Raw genomic sequence first — 15,022 nt, forward strand, 5'->3', positions numbered from 1 at the left:
GTGACATAGCAAACCTTCTGTTGCCCCGTAGCACCTCCAGCTACTGCTCCACTTGCAGCAAAACCCAGGAAAGACTGGATACACTCCCAGCCTCCAATAGTTCTCTTTCCTGTCTCTCTGGAACCCTCTCCCAGCCGGCCTTTGTGTATGCCTCCCCAAAACATCTGTCACTCCCCGGTGACCCCCACACGGCTGAACCCAGGGGTCTGTACTCAAATGCCATCAGACTGGGAAGAGGAGCAGCACTGACTGTGATCTGTCACTCCTTCCTCCTTGAAATGCTTTCTTCCCTTCGCTTCCAGTAAAAAAATTAATTAATTAAAACTGTGGTTTTCTCCTAACTTGTTTGATGCTGCCAAATAGTAGTTTAAAACAACAAATAAGCCCTAACTGGTTTGGCTCAGTGGATAGAGCGCCGCCTGTGGACTGAAAGGTCCCAGGTTCGATTCCAGTCAAGGGCATGTACCTTGGTTGCGGGCACATCCCCAGTAGGGGGTGTGCAGGAGGCGGCTGATCGATGTTTCTCTCTTATCGATGTTTCTAACTCTCTATCCCTCTCCCTTCCTCTCTGTAAAAAAAATCAATAAAATGTATTTTTTAAAAACAACAACAAATGACACACATTGTACCAGCTCCGGAAGGGCCCAGGGGACCTCTGGCCTGGGAGCTCCTGGTTCAGAATCTCTCCCAGAATCCTCAGGGCGTCAGGCAGCAAGGACCATGGGCCTCTGAGGCTTCACTGCCAGGACAGCTCACTCACGGGCTGGAACCAGGCGGCAGTCCTTGCCATGTGGGCCTTTCTGCACAACACGGGGCCAATTCCCCCGAGTGGCCACCCAAGAGAGGGAGGAGGAGGTCCCGTGTCTGTGGGAGCCTACTCTCTGGGTCACACCCCATTACTTCTCCAGGTTCAGCATACGCCCTGGATTTGATTCCAGCATCCTTCCCTCTCTGGAGAGGCTAAGTATGTTCAAAGCCACCAGGTCCCAGCCCCTTCGTGTTTCATAGCCCTGTCTGCAATTTCTCCCCCTCCTTTCACATTTACAACAGCCACAGGAAGCAACCGCAGGAGGCGCCCTCCACACGGGGCCGGGAGAGCTCAGCTCCACCACCCCGTGCATCAGGCCCATTTCCCACGCTCCACACCTGCCGCAGGTGGCAGTACCGTAAACGCTCCGCCACTGCACAACAGGTTCCCTTTCCTGCTCAGCCCCTGGCTACGTGACCCTGGAGAACACACGCTCCTCGTTGGTCAAAACAGACGATCATATCCACACGGCCCAGCTGCTTGGATTACTAAGTAGGATGATGCATTCGGGAAACATCCTCCTGTGGGGGCACTGAGCAGGGGCTGGGCTTTAGGAGTGAGGCACAATAGAAAGAGGGCTCGGAGCAGCGACAGCTCAGTGCTGCTCTCGGCTGGAGGGACAGAGCATCGTGTGGGCAGAGGGGGGACTTGGGAACCTACAAGAAGCAGAGGGAAACACGGGAGAGAATTGGGGTGACGAAACTGGCCCACCTGGGCCCAAAACCGTGCCCTCACCGACACCCCTTCCTGGTCCCCAGTGGCCCGGGCAGCCCCCTCCTTGTGGGGAGGCTGTGCCCACCACCCTGGTGTGTGATGCGAGGGGGAGGGCCTGCCTCTGGTCTGGGTGCAGCTCTGCGGCCACCCCTGCCCGCCCGCCTGGTTCCCTGCTCTGACTGCGGACAGGACACACAGTGGAAAACCCTGATGAAACTCAGGGGCCTGGACGCCACGAAGCCACCGCCACCTTCAGCGGCCACTGGCTTCCTCTGGACCTGCTTCCTGGCGTGTGGGGAGATGGATATTACCCCACACTGCTGTGGGGATTAAGGTAAACAGGGCGCACGAACAAGCCTTGTAGACTATGAAACTATGAGGGTATACATTGTTTCCTAAGTTCCTTCAAGCTCTAAAGCTCTGCCTAGGAGACCAACTTCTCTACTTTGTCCTCCGTTTTCCCCATCATCACCCTTTCCTATCGTCAGTTCCCTCATTGGGTACCGTTGTAGGCGGTCCCTCGAGGCTCCTACAGGCAGCTCTGACCCCAGCTCTCCTCTCCCCACTGCCCTCTGCCCAGTACCCTCCCTGCACCGCCAATTCTCTGCCCCTCTTCCCTCAGCACCCACACAACCGCGGGGGGGGGGGGGGGCGCGGAACCCTGTCACTGGCCCACCAGCTAGACCTGGGTGTACGGCTTATGGGGTCGAATGGGGCTCAGGACTGCGGTAGGGATCAGAGTGACCCTGTGACTTTGTCAGCTATCTTTAGCCCGTCCTTCATCCTTCGGGGGAAGAGGGGTAACGCCAGGCCCCAGGAAATGGGAGACAGTGTGCAGAGAGGAGCAAGAGCGGGCAGCCTTGACCAGTTTCCTCCCTGGACTTCTGAGCTTCTCCCCTGTCTGCCCACCCACCTGGATGGGGGAAGATGGGAGCTAGGCACTGGGAGCCAAGACCAGCTCCGTCTCCTGTGGCTGCCTTGGGGGGCAGAGCTGAGGCCTCTCAGGGCCCAGAGGCCTTCCATGCACCTGGGGGAGGGGCTCTCCTGGCTCCACTTGGCTACTCTGTTCCCACAGAGTCATCACCCACACCTCCCACTTTCTCACTGGAGGCTCTTGTCCTCAGGCCCTCCTTCTCAGAGGTGCTGGGAGCCCTGAGGAATCGCGCCCATTTCCCAGGGACCACATCATTTCCTTAGCCCCTCCCCTGACCCAGGAGCTCCAGGAGAGGGGCAGATTGGCTGGAAGAACCTCTCCTCCTGCTGGTGCTGCTAACAGCCCCTCCCCCAGGTCTGCAGTGCCCAGATGAGGGTTGGGTAAGAGGACCAAGAAGAGGGTGGAGGACAGGAGGAGCCCCTGACCTGAGGCCTTGCATTCCAGGCTCCTGCCCCAGGGAGAAGGGCAGAGGGGCCTCAGCAAATCTCTGAACCTGCCAGTCACCGGACCCAGGCACAAAGCAAGACTATGTCCTCCTCTCCCGTGTGACCCTGGGTCCTGCCAGAAGCCAGTTCCAGCATGTCATAATTGCAAGAGTTTCATCGAAAGGTTGACAGAACTTGGGGACTCAACAAGGGCTGAGTCACATATATTATCGCCTGTTGGGAATGGCTGAAGGCATTTCCCCAAACCTGAAAAAGATTTGATTAAATTGATTGTTTGTTGCCAGACAGCTCAGGGCATCTTAATCTACATGTTATTGCCTCCTACTGGCCAAACACCTGAACAGCCGAAGGCAATTCCCCAATCTGATAATGCTTCTGTAGAGAAACCCTACCTTTTGAAGTGTGTATCTCCACCTTGCCTTAGGACAATTTGTGTTAATAAAAAGCAAGGGGTCCTGAGACAAGAGAACTTGGTTTCTTCAGCCAGGCTCCTCTGACCCCCAAAGCCTTTCAAATTTATCTTTCTTCTCTGGACTCTTACTTCAGTTACACACAGCCTTTCTCCAGATTGCTGAACCCCTCCTTAATGCTAGAACAAGAACCCCGGCAGGGTCCTGCTTCACTGTCACCCTAACTGGGCTCCCCAGGCACACAGCCCCCCACACAGAAGCCGGGAGAAAGAGACTGATGGATTTCTACTTAAAGAACCAATTCTTACCTATGATAAAGTGTACGATACACCATGACAGCATAGAAAAAAATGATATATGTTATACAAAGATTCACACCCGGAACGTATACAGAACTTGTCAAGTCAATAAGAAAAGGGTAACAACTCAACAGAAGAAAAGGACAGAAACTGCAAAATCCAAAGAAGCACCATGGAAAAATCATACACGGAGGAGAGGGTCCATGGGAAAATGCAAATGAAAACATTGGGAGGGATCATTTTTCATCCATTAAATTAATAAAAATGTGAAAGTCTGGTCATTCCAGTGGCAACTAGGTTGTGAGAAGACTGGCAGCCTCCAGCTGTTGGCAGTTGTGCATCCTTTTAAGAAATCAGTTTGTTCAGATTTGTCAAAATATGCCATGTGCACCCGCTTCCTGCAAACAATTCAGTCCTTTCTGGTGTCTACGTGAGAAAATATAGTTGCATGTGCACGAAGAGGTATAGAAAGGCCTACTTGTCCCAACATTTTACATACTCAGGAAACTTAGAAATCTGTTCCCATCACTGGCCATGAATAGGGAAGGAACCACAGTCCTGCCTCGGATGCTGGAGTGCGGTTCCAGACCCCGCAACAAAGCAGCTATGGCATGAGGTTGGAACTGGCTGGCCTTTGTTTTAAACTCCCCTGGTTTGCTGGTTTCCCGGTGCATGTACAGTTATGCTGCACAAGACTGCAGTCTGCGCGTGTGCGCCAGCATGTGTCTAGGCTCCCGCTCAGCGTTGCAGGTGAGGAGAGGGCACAGGTTTTCAGGGGCGTTTGGCTAGAGTAGAGAGGTTACCGTCTAAAAGTTTCTGTCTCGGGCTCTGGCCGGTGTGGCTCAGTGGTAGAGCATCACCTGAGCACTGAGGGTTGAGGGTTCGATTCCTGGTCAAGGGCCTGTGCCTGGGTTGCAGGATCGTTCCCCAGGGGGCACGTGGGAGAGGCAACCAATCCGTGTGACTCTCTTACATCTGTGTTTCTCTCTCTCTCTCTCTCTCTCTCTCTCTCTCTCTCTCTCTCTCATCTCTTTTTCCCTCCTTCCCTTCCATTCTCTTTGAAAAGCAGTAAGAGGAAAAAATGTGTGTGTGTGTGTGTGTGTGTGTGTGTGTGTGTGTGTGTGTGATAAGACAAGCTACAGACTGGTAGAAAATATTTGCAAACCATATATCTGACAAAGGACTCATATCTCCACTATATAAAGAACTCTCAAAACTCAACCGTGAAGCCCTAGCTGGTTTGGCTCAGTGGGTAAAGTGTCAACTGAAGGGTCCTGGATTCGATTCTGGTCAAGGGCACATGCCTAGGTGGCAGGCTCAACTCCCAGTAGGGGGCGTGCAGGAGGCATCGGATCAATGATTCTCTCTCATCATTGATATTTCTATCTCTCTCTCTCTCCTTCCCCCTTCCTCTCTGAAATCAATAAAAATAGATATTTTTAAAAAAATCTCCAGTGAAAAATAATAATTCAACTCAAAAGTCGGCAAAAGACATGAGCAAATATTTCACAATGGCAACTAAGCACATGAAAAAATGTTCAACATCACTAGCCATTAGAGAAATGTAAATTAAGACCACGATGAGCTATTAGTACACACCTATCAGAACAGCCAACATTAAAAATAGTGACAAAACCAAATGCTGATGAGGATGCAGAGAAACACGGTTTCTCAACCATCGGTGGTGGGGCCTGGCCGGTGTGCTCATTGGTGAGAGCATTAGCCCAAGGACCCAAGGGCCTCAGGTTCAATTCCCAGTCAAGGTCATGAAACTGGATTGCAGGTTCGATTCTGGCCCCAGTCGGGGCTCGTTCAGGAGGCAACGATGTGTGTTCAATGCGTGTCTCTCTCACATGGATGTTTCTCTCCAGCCTCCCTCTCTCTCTGCATCCCACCCTTCCACTCCCTGTAAAAATCAATGGAAAAAAAAATATCCTTGGGTGAGGATTAACAAAAAAACCAAAAACACTGCTGGTGGGAATATAAATGCTAAGCCATTCTGGAAAAGTCTATTTAAATAAAGATATATTTGTCACAGAAACAATTGCACTCTTAGGAATTTATCCTAGAGAAATAAAAAATTATTTCCACATTAAAAACCTATACATGACTGTTCACGGCAACTTCATTTTTTGTTGTTGTTGTTAATCCTCACCCAAGGATATTTTTTCCGTTGATTTTGATTTTGATTTTTAGAGAGAGTGGAAGGGAGGGAAGGAGTAGGAGAAGAGAAGAGAGAGACATCAGCTGGTCGCCTCCTGCACACATCCTACCTGGATGGGGAACCTGTAACCCAGGTACTTGCCCTTGACCAAGAATTGAACCAAAACCCTCTGGTGTGTTTTTTTGTTTGTTTGTTTGTTTTGCGGGGGGGGGGGTGGGTCCTGGGGTGGGATAACACTGTAACCACTGAGAAACACCAGCCAGGGCTTTTTAAACGATATATTCTTATTGATTTCAGAAAGGAAGGGAGAGGAAGAGAGAGATTGAAACATTAATGATGAGAATCATTGACTGGTTGCCTCCTGGCGCCCCCTACTGGGGATTGAGCCCACAACCTGAGAATGTGCCCTGACTGGGAATCGAGCCTTGAAACCCTGGTTCATGGGTTGACACTCAACCACTGAGCCACACCAGCGAGGCGAGGCTCCATTTTTAATACTCAAAAACTGGAAACAACCCAAATGTCCCTCAACAGATGAACCGTTAAACAAACTATGGTACATCATGGATGCTACTCAGCAATAAAAAGGAGCGAACGATTGATACATGCAACAACTTGGATGAATCTCAACACTTTGTGAAATTTTGAAAAAAACAAACTGAAAAAAGGCATTCTCAAAAAGTCACATACAGTATAATTCTATTATATAACATCCTCAAAATGACAAAATTATAAAAATGGGAAACGCATCAGAGTGTCGCTGGGTGAGAATGCGGGCGCGGTGTGACTGTAAAGTAGAAGCATGAGGGAGATCTTGCGGGGGATGGGATGCTAACTCGTTCTCTATCTTGACTGCAATCTCGGCTACAAGAGCCAACACAACATGGCAGGGACCCCCTACTTCTCTGTACTAACTTCCTATGGATCTATAAGTATTTAAACGTGAAAAAGGTTGTAGAGTCGTTTTGTGTCTTACTTCTCAACTAAACTGTGAGCCCTTCATGCCCAAGCCTCAAGTGGGAGGGGGCCTCCGACTCCTCACACGGCCATGTTCACGGTAGGCTCTTATCAAATGCTTGTTCAGGGTAACGATCCTGGTGTTATGTGGACACAGCTCTGGAATGTCCTGCAGCCAAACCTTTCCAAAAATGTCCCATCTTTCTCCCAGGAAACCAGTCTGGCCTCTGGGAAGGACCCTTCTTTGTCCAGGGAAGAAAGGTGAGAAGACGGGGAGGCTGGCGGTGGCAGCCACATGCTATCCCACTAGGGGGCAGCAGAGGATGGAGAACCATTCCGAGCTCCGCGCTGGCAGCCTGTCCCACCCAGGAGTCCTCTGCCCACACAAAGGGCTGCAAGTGCAAAACCAGTTTGAACAGCCCCCGTGTTTGGGAAAGAGAGAAGCCCTCCCAAGCAGGGGTCTCCGACCTGGGGAGTAAAGAAGGGGAAGAAGCATTGAGGTGGGCTCTGTAAGTCATCCCATGCCTTCCCTTCTTCCACGCCATCTGGGGCTGCAGGAGCTCCCACTCAGTACCTCACACTCAGGAATGAGGCTTCTCCACCAGCCTGAACCTCGGCGAGGGGACAGAAACCCCTGACAAACCTCCCCATCCCCCCCACCTCCCCCACCCCCCCCTCCCCCCCCCCCCCGCACACACACACACACTCACCCCCCACCCCCCGGGGAGCATGCAGCATGCAGGACAGACCAGAGTGGAACGCGTCTCAACCTGCAGACCATGGGCCCGTCTGAAATGGGCTCACATGGGACGAGGAGAAAGGACCTTGAAACATTCCCAGGGACAGATCTGGAAGCTTGGCGCTGAAAACATTTTCTGGATGAGTCTTCAGGGCCCAAGGGAGACAGGGCTTCCTAGAATGCAAAGCCAATGTTTTCCTCTCCAAGAGAGAGTGTGAGAGTAAATCACTGCCTCTTACTAGCTCTATGTTCTTAGACAAAATGCACTGCCTCCCTTGGCCCCAACTTCCTCCTCTGTCTAATGAGGGGAATGGTTGTGCTCTCTCCCGAAGTTACTCTGATGGTTAAAGCAAGTGAAGGGCCTTGCACAGCTGTACCTGGCACCTGGCACCTGGCAAGCCATTACTAAGCCGGTTCCTGCGCCCCCTACCTTCCTTGGTTGGGTTCTGCATCTTGTACCGACCGAGCTGCAGTATCTTCCTTGGCCTCTGGTGGGCGGTGTGGGATCACGATGCCAGCTGAGCGTGCAACCAGATTTAATCTGGGGAAAAGAATTCGAAGCAACAGATTTGGAGCGTTGGAGACTGGGTCTTCCCTTTTGGAGTCTTCTTGCCCTCTCTGTCTCCGACACTCGGAAAAGGCCCAGGATAGGCAGGGCAAAGGCAGCAGGTGGGGTGGGGAGTCAGGAAGTGGAAACGCCTGAGATCCCAAGGCTAGGGCTCCAGGAGTCCTCCCCCTCAGCCCAGATTCCTGACCTGGCAGCGTCAGAGAGCCTTCCCACCATCCCATTCTGGCACCTGCCTGGAGGTCTGACCGCTGGTCTCCTGCGCCTGCTGGGGCAGTCCTGCCTACATGTGTTTATGTGACACTGTGGACTGGGACACATTGGAGATCTCGGTTAAGAAACTCACAAACCTGGAAACCATGACAAACGTGTTAAATTCTCTTTGTTTATCATTTAAAAGACACACAAACCAAGTTGTGTTAGTCCCTTTTTAAAAAAAAAAAAAAAAAAAAAACAACTCTCCAGTGGCTTCCCAATCACACCTAGCACATAATCCAAAACTCCCACCACCAAAGCTGGGCTGACTTCCCTTTACCGCCTTCCTCTCCCCTCGCTGTCAGGCTGCGCTCCAGGCCCCCTGGCACCTCCACCACGGACCGCCAGCTCCCTCTGCCTGGGGCCCTGTCCCTCCAGAAGTTTGCACGGCTCATTCCCTCACGTCATTCTGCCTCCTCCCAGAGAGGCCCTCTAACCAGCTTAACCTTCCTTTCACAGCACAGGGACTAAACGTCACACTGTGTGTCTGCGTTTCCTGGTGAGTGTGAGTGCCCCAGGGCCAGGCTCCGTGTCTCCTGTTTCTCTGTCGCTTAGTAGGAGCGCACTAAGTATTTGTTGGATGAATACATGACTTAACCTACAAAACGCAGAGGCTCGGGAAGGGCGTGATGGTGACAGGTCTTTGTACATGTAATTCAGTATATTCCCGTGCGCCGATTTTGTGCCCACGGCTCGGGCATCATCTCTTTATTCATTGTCGTACAGAGAAGGTGGTGGGAAATATATCTGATCCGGGCCCAAAATGCAGGCCGCAGGCGCTATCCACCCTCTTGCTGCTCTTCCCATTCCAGGAGCCGCAGGCAGCCCTGGTGCAGCGCAGAGCAAAGCGCCGCGGGCACCAGAGAGGCTCAGGGGGCGGCGGCCCCTCTGCACGGCCCCTGCCCGCTGAGCCTGGAGTCCCCGAGAAGCCCAGACGCGGAGAAATGCCCCTGTCCTCCTCCATCCCCATCCCCATCCCGGGCCGCGGCACCCGGTCCTGTCCCCCTGGGCGCCCGGCAGTCGGGGACTTGTGCCTGAGTTCAGCCTCGGCGGTTCGCGGCTGGAGTCACAGGACACGCGAAGGGAAGCACCGGCCTGAGGCACCGCGTTCCGCTGCAGAAGGTGAAGGACGAGAGGGGCCCGAGGCCCGCGGGAGTGGGTGTTGGCGAGCCCGGGGAGGGGACTCCGTGGAGAGACGACGCTCGCGGAGGGAAGATTCGCGGCAGGAGAGAGCGGAGAGCAGCCCGCTCCTGCACGACGCGGGCGGGGGCTCCTCCGCGAGTCCCCGCGGTTGTGAACACGAGTAACAAGTGTGCAATTACGTGTGCAACTGGCGTGTGCGCGTGGGCACTTACATGCTCCTGAAGAGGCCAGATGCGAGGATCTTCACTGTTCACACAAAGAACTCATAGACGGGGAAACATCTAAATGGGTGTGGGGGCCGTGTGGGGAGCCTGGAGGATTTGGGGAGCGATCCCGGCCGGGTGTGGGGCGCCGCGGCTCGGCTAGGGGACCCGCCAGGGCGCGAAGCGCGACGAGGGCGAGCGCCGGGGCCCGCTGCTCGCCCGTTCGCCGCAGAACTTTCCCCCTCCCTCCTCCCTCGCTCTGCCTCTCTCGGGGCGGTCTCCGGGGACTGTCTCTCACATCCATTCTCCTTTCCTCCTTGATTTATGCTGCAGAGTGGAACGACCTTCCCTGACCTCATTTTCATGACGGCGCGAGCACGCCCGGGGCCGGCGACGCACATTCCGGAGCAGGCGCGCCGCCGCGCACTCACACTCACACCGCCCCGCCGGCCGCCGGACCCCGCGGTCCCTCCTCCCCGCCGCCTCGGCCGCCGCTCCGGGCACCGGCGGGGCTGCGGACGCTCGCAGAGTAGAGCCTCATTAGCATCTTGCTTTGAATATCATTTGCATTTTATTCATTTCACGTCAAAACGCTCAGAACTCTCCCCAGCCCGCACCTCTCCCCAGAGCCTGAGAGTCGTGGGCCTCTAGCTCCAGCCTTCTCCCGGCGGGCCGCCCACTAGCTGGCTGCTCCCACCCCCACTCCCCGGCGCGTGGCCCCAACACCATTAACCACCCTCAGCCGCCCCCACAAGAGCCCGCCGCCTCCGAGCAAATTCCGGGCCCCCGCTAAGGGGTTCTGTGAACGGTCTCCTTTAGTCCTTACCACAACCCAAAGAACTAACCACTGCGCTGTACCCATTTGAGAATCGGGGAAACTGAGTCACAAAGACTACTTGCTGAAGGTCATGGAGCTTAAAAAAAAAAAGAGAGAGAGAGAGAGAGAGGAAGCGGAACTGAAATCCCAGGCCGCCGGGCGCCTAAGCGCAAAACTTAACCATTGCGCCGCCCGCCGCTCTCACGGTCAAAGCTAAGGTAACGGCGCCTGGAGAAAGTGTGCTTTCCTGCGAGGAGGAAAGTCGTTCTCTGCCCCACCGAGACCCTTCCCCCAACCCGGCCGCGGGGGAGCCTGGGCGCATTCCCTCTCGTCGGGCCGACCCCGGCCCTGACCCCTTCCCAGCGAGGGCTCGGCGGGTCCGGCCGCCGCGCTCTAGGGTCGTCTGTCGGCGCGGGCTAGTTAAGAAAAATAAACAACGTTCCAAATGGAGGCGATTTCTTTCAACCCGAGCCCCGCCGCCTGCCAGAGAAATGCAAACAGCGGGGGACGGCCCGAGTCGGCCCGGCCTCCGCGCCCGAGCTGCGGGTGGGAGGGCCGGGCCGCGGTAACCTGAGCCGCCGCGCCGACTCCCCGCGCGCTGTCCTCCGCCTGCCCCTTCGCCCCTGACCCCGACGGCGGCGCGCCCGGCTCGCGCCCGCCTTCCCCGGCGTCCCCCACGGGGCCAGGACCCCTGCGCGCCGTCCTGGGCTCTCCAAACTGCCCTCCCCCAGTGCTCGGCTCCGGCCCATTCCGACCCGCACCCGGGCAGCAACCCCCCGTCCAGTCCCGCTTCCTCGCGGCCACACGGCTCCCGTCAGCAACGTTCCCCAGGGGAGGCCGCGCGCCAGGCCTTGGTCCTGGGGTCATTAAACTCCAAGAGGGAAAAAAAAAATGGGCGTGGGGTGTCAGAAACCCGCCTAGCAAACTAGTGTCTAGTGCGTGACTGGGATGGGGGTCTGCTTTCAGATCTAGGCCGCCGCGGGCCCGGCGAAGCTGAAGGGGCAGCGCCTGTTGCAGCGGGTGCCCAGCCGGGAGGACCCACCCGGTGAGCCAAGTTTCTCTCTCGGAGCCAGGTTTCCCCCAGGTCATTCGCCTGGAAAAACCTGCGTACGGGGCCGCCAGGGGGAGCCGATGGGCGCGTGAGGATGACCCGCTCGCATCCAAGTACCGCTTGGAGGACACGCGTCTGGGCGTGAAGTCCACACACGGCAAAACTTCATCTTTATTGCTGCGCGAATGCCTTCAGGGAGACGCGGTGGCCGCTTGTGGTCGGGGACGCGGGAAGGTGTCTGGAACAGCCCCCAGGGCCGGGCGCGGGACTCAGAAGGAATCCCGTACCGGGCACTGTGGCCTCGCCGACTCGACCAGGAGGTCGCCGAGCCTCCGGCTTGACGGCCCCGCGGGTCAGAGTGATCCAGGGATTAGCCGGGCGTCACTCCTCTTGGGACCCGAGGCAGGCACCCTCCAGGCCCCCATCAGAGGGCCCGGGGTTTCCGGGCCTGGAGGGGAGGGGAGGAGCAGTGGCGCACCCGCTTCCTCCGAATTCTTTCATTTCAAAGCTGGGCAGCGCCAAGGGCGGAGGCGGGCAGCGGGGGGGATGCCCGAGAACGCTTCCGTCTGCTTCGTAAGAGTCGGGGACCCGTGAAGTCGGCGCCCGACGGACGTCTGGCTCCCTCTATCCCCGGTGCCTTTGGGCAGGACCGGCGGTCGGTCTGTCTTCGGTGCGGCGAACCTGCGTCCCTCTCCAGGCGGCCAGGCGGCCTCCCGGGAGCGGCGCTGACACACGTGCGCACTCGCGAACCACACACTCGCCCGCATTTCCAAGTCGGAGGGCGCCGGGGTCCCTCCACGCCGCTGCGGCGCGCGGCTGGTTGGCTGCGGCAGTTCAAACCCCTCTCGAGCTCCGGGTCTTGATTTTCCCCAGGTCCCGGACCCGAGCAGCCGCCAGTACGCGTTAGGTGTGCGGGGACGGCTCGCGGGCCTCCACCTGCCCCCCGCACACACGTATACACACCGCACTCGAGATTCCGTCTCACACTTCCGTGCAGGGGCGACATGTGACACCGAGAAAACCCTTCTTTCCTCGAGGATTCCCCATCTGGATTTTGAATGGGTATTTTTTCCCCTCGTTGTAGTGAAAGGGGAAGAGGAGTTTGCTTAGAGTGAAGTGGAGGGGGGGGGGGGTCGACATGAACAGCACCCGCCATCCCGCCCCGGCTTCCTAATTCGGTTCCTTTCCGCCCGCTGAAACCGAGCGATTCGGCCACCGAGCAAATCGGTGCCTTCGAAAAGGGCCACTTTGGAGGCGGGCGACAAGTCGGCGCGGCCGGAAGCCGTGCCTCTTCCCCAGCATCGCTCCCGCCGGCCCGGCCCGGAGACGCGACTGGAAAGAGCCCCCGAGGGAGCAGGTTTGAAAGCCCAGCTCCAAGTTCCCGGGCAGCGCTTGACAGGTCAGCCCCTCGCTCTCCTCCTTCCCCCACCCCCGCCCCCCTCCTGCCGCCCCCTCCTCCCCGCACCCCGACCCCGGGGCGAAGACGCGGCTGACAGTTAAATTGCGCGAAGTAGGCCGAGGGGGGAAAGGGACCGCGTCGCTAACGGCCCTGCAGACAAAGCGTCTCCCCGAGCCGAGCCGGGCGCAGCCGCGCGCAGACCTGTCAGCGCGTCTCCCGCGTTTGGGAGAGAGTTTGCAAAGTCATAATTATATCTCTTAACCTGTCTTGCTCTCTGCAGAAGAAGGTCCCATTATATTGAAATGAGATTATTAGCCATCAAATACTTTCTTTCTTGGGAGGTTTTTTTTTTTTTTTTTAATTCAAATACCTTAACAACTTGCCAATGCATTTTGATCAGATCTAGTTGGCGCCCCAGCCCGGCGCGGGAGCCGGGGCGGGAAGGCAGATGGTTGGGGAGGGAAGAGGGGGCGCCCCAAGAGTTGGCAAAGGAAGCAACCTCTCTGTTATCCTCCTCTTAGGTCTCACCTACCCGGTGGGGACCTGGAGGCCTGCGGAGAGGGTGTGCCACAAGGGAAGTTGGCTTGAGCAAGCCACTTCTCTCCAAATGAAGCTGAATTTCAGGCGGGAGGATGTGGACGGTGGGCGGAGACCGGGAGACGGAAGTTGGAGGGCCGCAGACGCAGGGGTGGGTCTGAGGCACCAGGTGAGGACCGAGGCCCGGGCTGGCAGTCGCCGGGCTTGGCTGTTTCCGCTGGAGGTTGGTTGGCTCAAGGCTCCCTCCAGGTTCCTGGTGGATGGAATTTCAGTGCGTAATAAATGGGGGTTAGCTCTACGCCCAAGGTCTGTCTGGTTTTACCAAAGATTGTGAGCCCCTTGAGGGGGAAGCCCATCTTGTTTCCAGACCTTGGAACTCCTGTCTCTACTGCCAGCAGAGCGCCCCCCCCCCCCCCACCTTTTCCCTGGACTGGGGGAGGGGGGATGTGAGGTAGAAGATTTTCCAGACTCTAATTGTAAAGCTCCTCACTTTGACTTCCCCTGGTGGGAGGAGCGGCCAGGCTTGTGTTTGCCTTGGCTTCAGCCCAGACTCAGGGAAAATGTAGGGAGCAAGACAGCTCCCCAGTTCCACCTCCCCCACACACACTCAGTTCTCCGGCTTTATATAGTCCTGGTGGGTCCGATCTGGACCAAGCTCCACCCCTCACCTTCCAGATGAGCATCTCTCTTCAGGTATTCAGAAAGCAAAATGGGGACCCAGCACCCAGAAACTTGGCTTCTAGGCCAAGCTAGAGCCCCACCACCTTGCACCGGAGCCTCCGTTTCTCCCGGTGCATAATGAAAGCCTTGGACTTGAGATCTGTATGGGCCCTCTCATCTCTGACATTATTCTCCTATAAAGAAGGCTCCTTGGGTAGGCGTGGTCATCTGGAAGATTCCTAGGAGGCCATACCCCCCCCCCCTCTCCTATCTCTTCAGAAAAGCAGTCGGGGGAGGGGGCAGTGGGAGCATTTTATTTAAAAGCTTCCAAATACAAAAGCTGGCGGAGGGGGGGGGGCGGAATTGCCGCTGGGCAGTGTCTACCTAAGCTGAAGCATGCTCGCCTGTGACCCAGCAGTTCCATAGGCAGGCATTACCCCAACAGAAATGGGAACTGTGTCCCCCGAGGACACGTGCTAACGTTCACAGCGGAGCTCTGCACAGGAGCCCCAAACCGGAACCTACCCGGTGCCCATTACCAATAGGATGGATAAAGGAACTGTGGTAGAATCACCCAACCGAATATTACAGAGGCAAGGGAAAGCGTGAACTATCGCTGCAGGCGGCAGCATGGATGATGCTCACAAGGTCAGGCAAAAGCAACCAGACACCAGGAACTACACACTCCACGGTCCCATTGAGTAAAAGTCCAAAAACAAGCAAAATGAAATCATAGCATTAGAAGGTGAGACGGTGGCTTCTTCAAGAGAGGGGGACTGGAAGGGAGGGAGGTTTCTGGGCCCAGGGTGATCTTCTGATTCTTAATCTGGTTACGCAAGTGTGTTCGGTTTGTGAAAATTCATGAGACCCGCACCTACGTTAAATGCATTTTGTGGATATCTATATATATAAAAGCCAAGC

Source organism: Eptesicus fuscus, chromosome 10, assembly GCF_027574615.1.
Source record: "Eptesicus fuscus isolate TK198812 chromosome 10, DD_ASM_mEF_20220401, whole genome shotgun sequence".
NCBI lineage: Eukaryota > Metazoa > Chordata > Mammalia > Chiroptera > Vespertilionidae > Eptesicus > Eptesicus fuscus.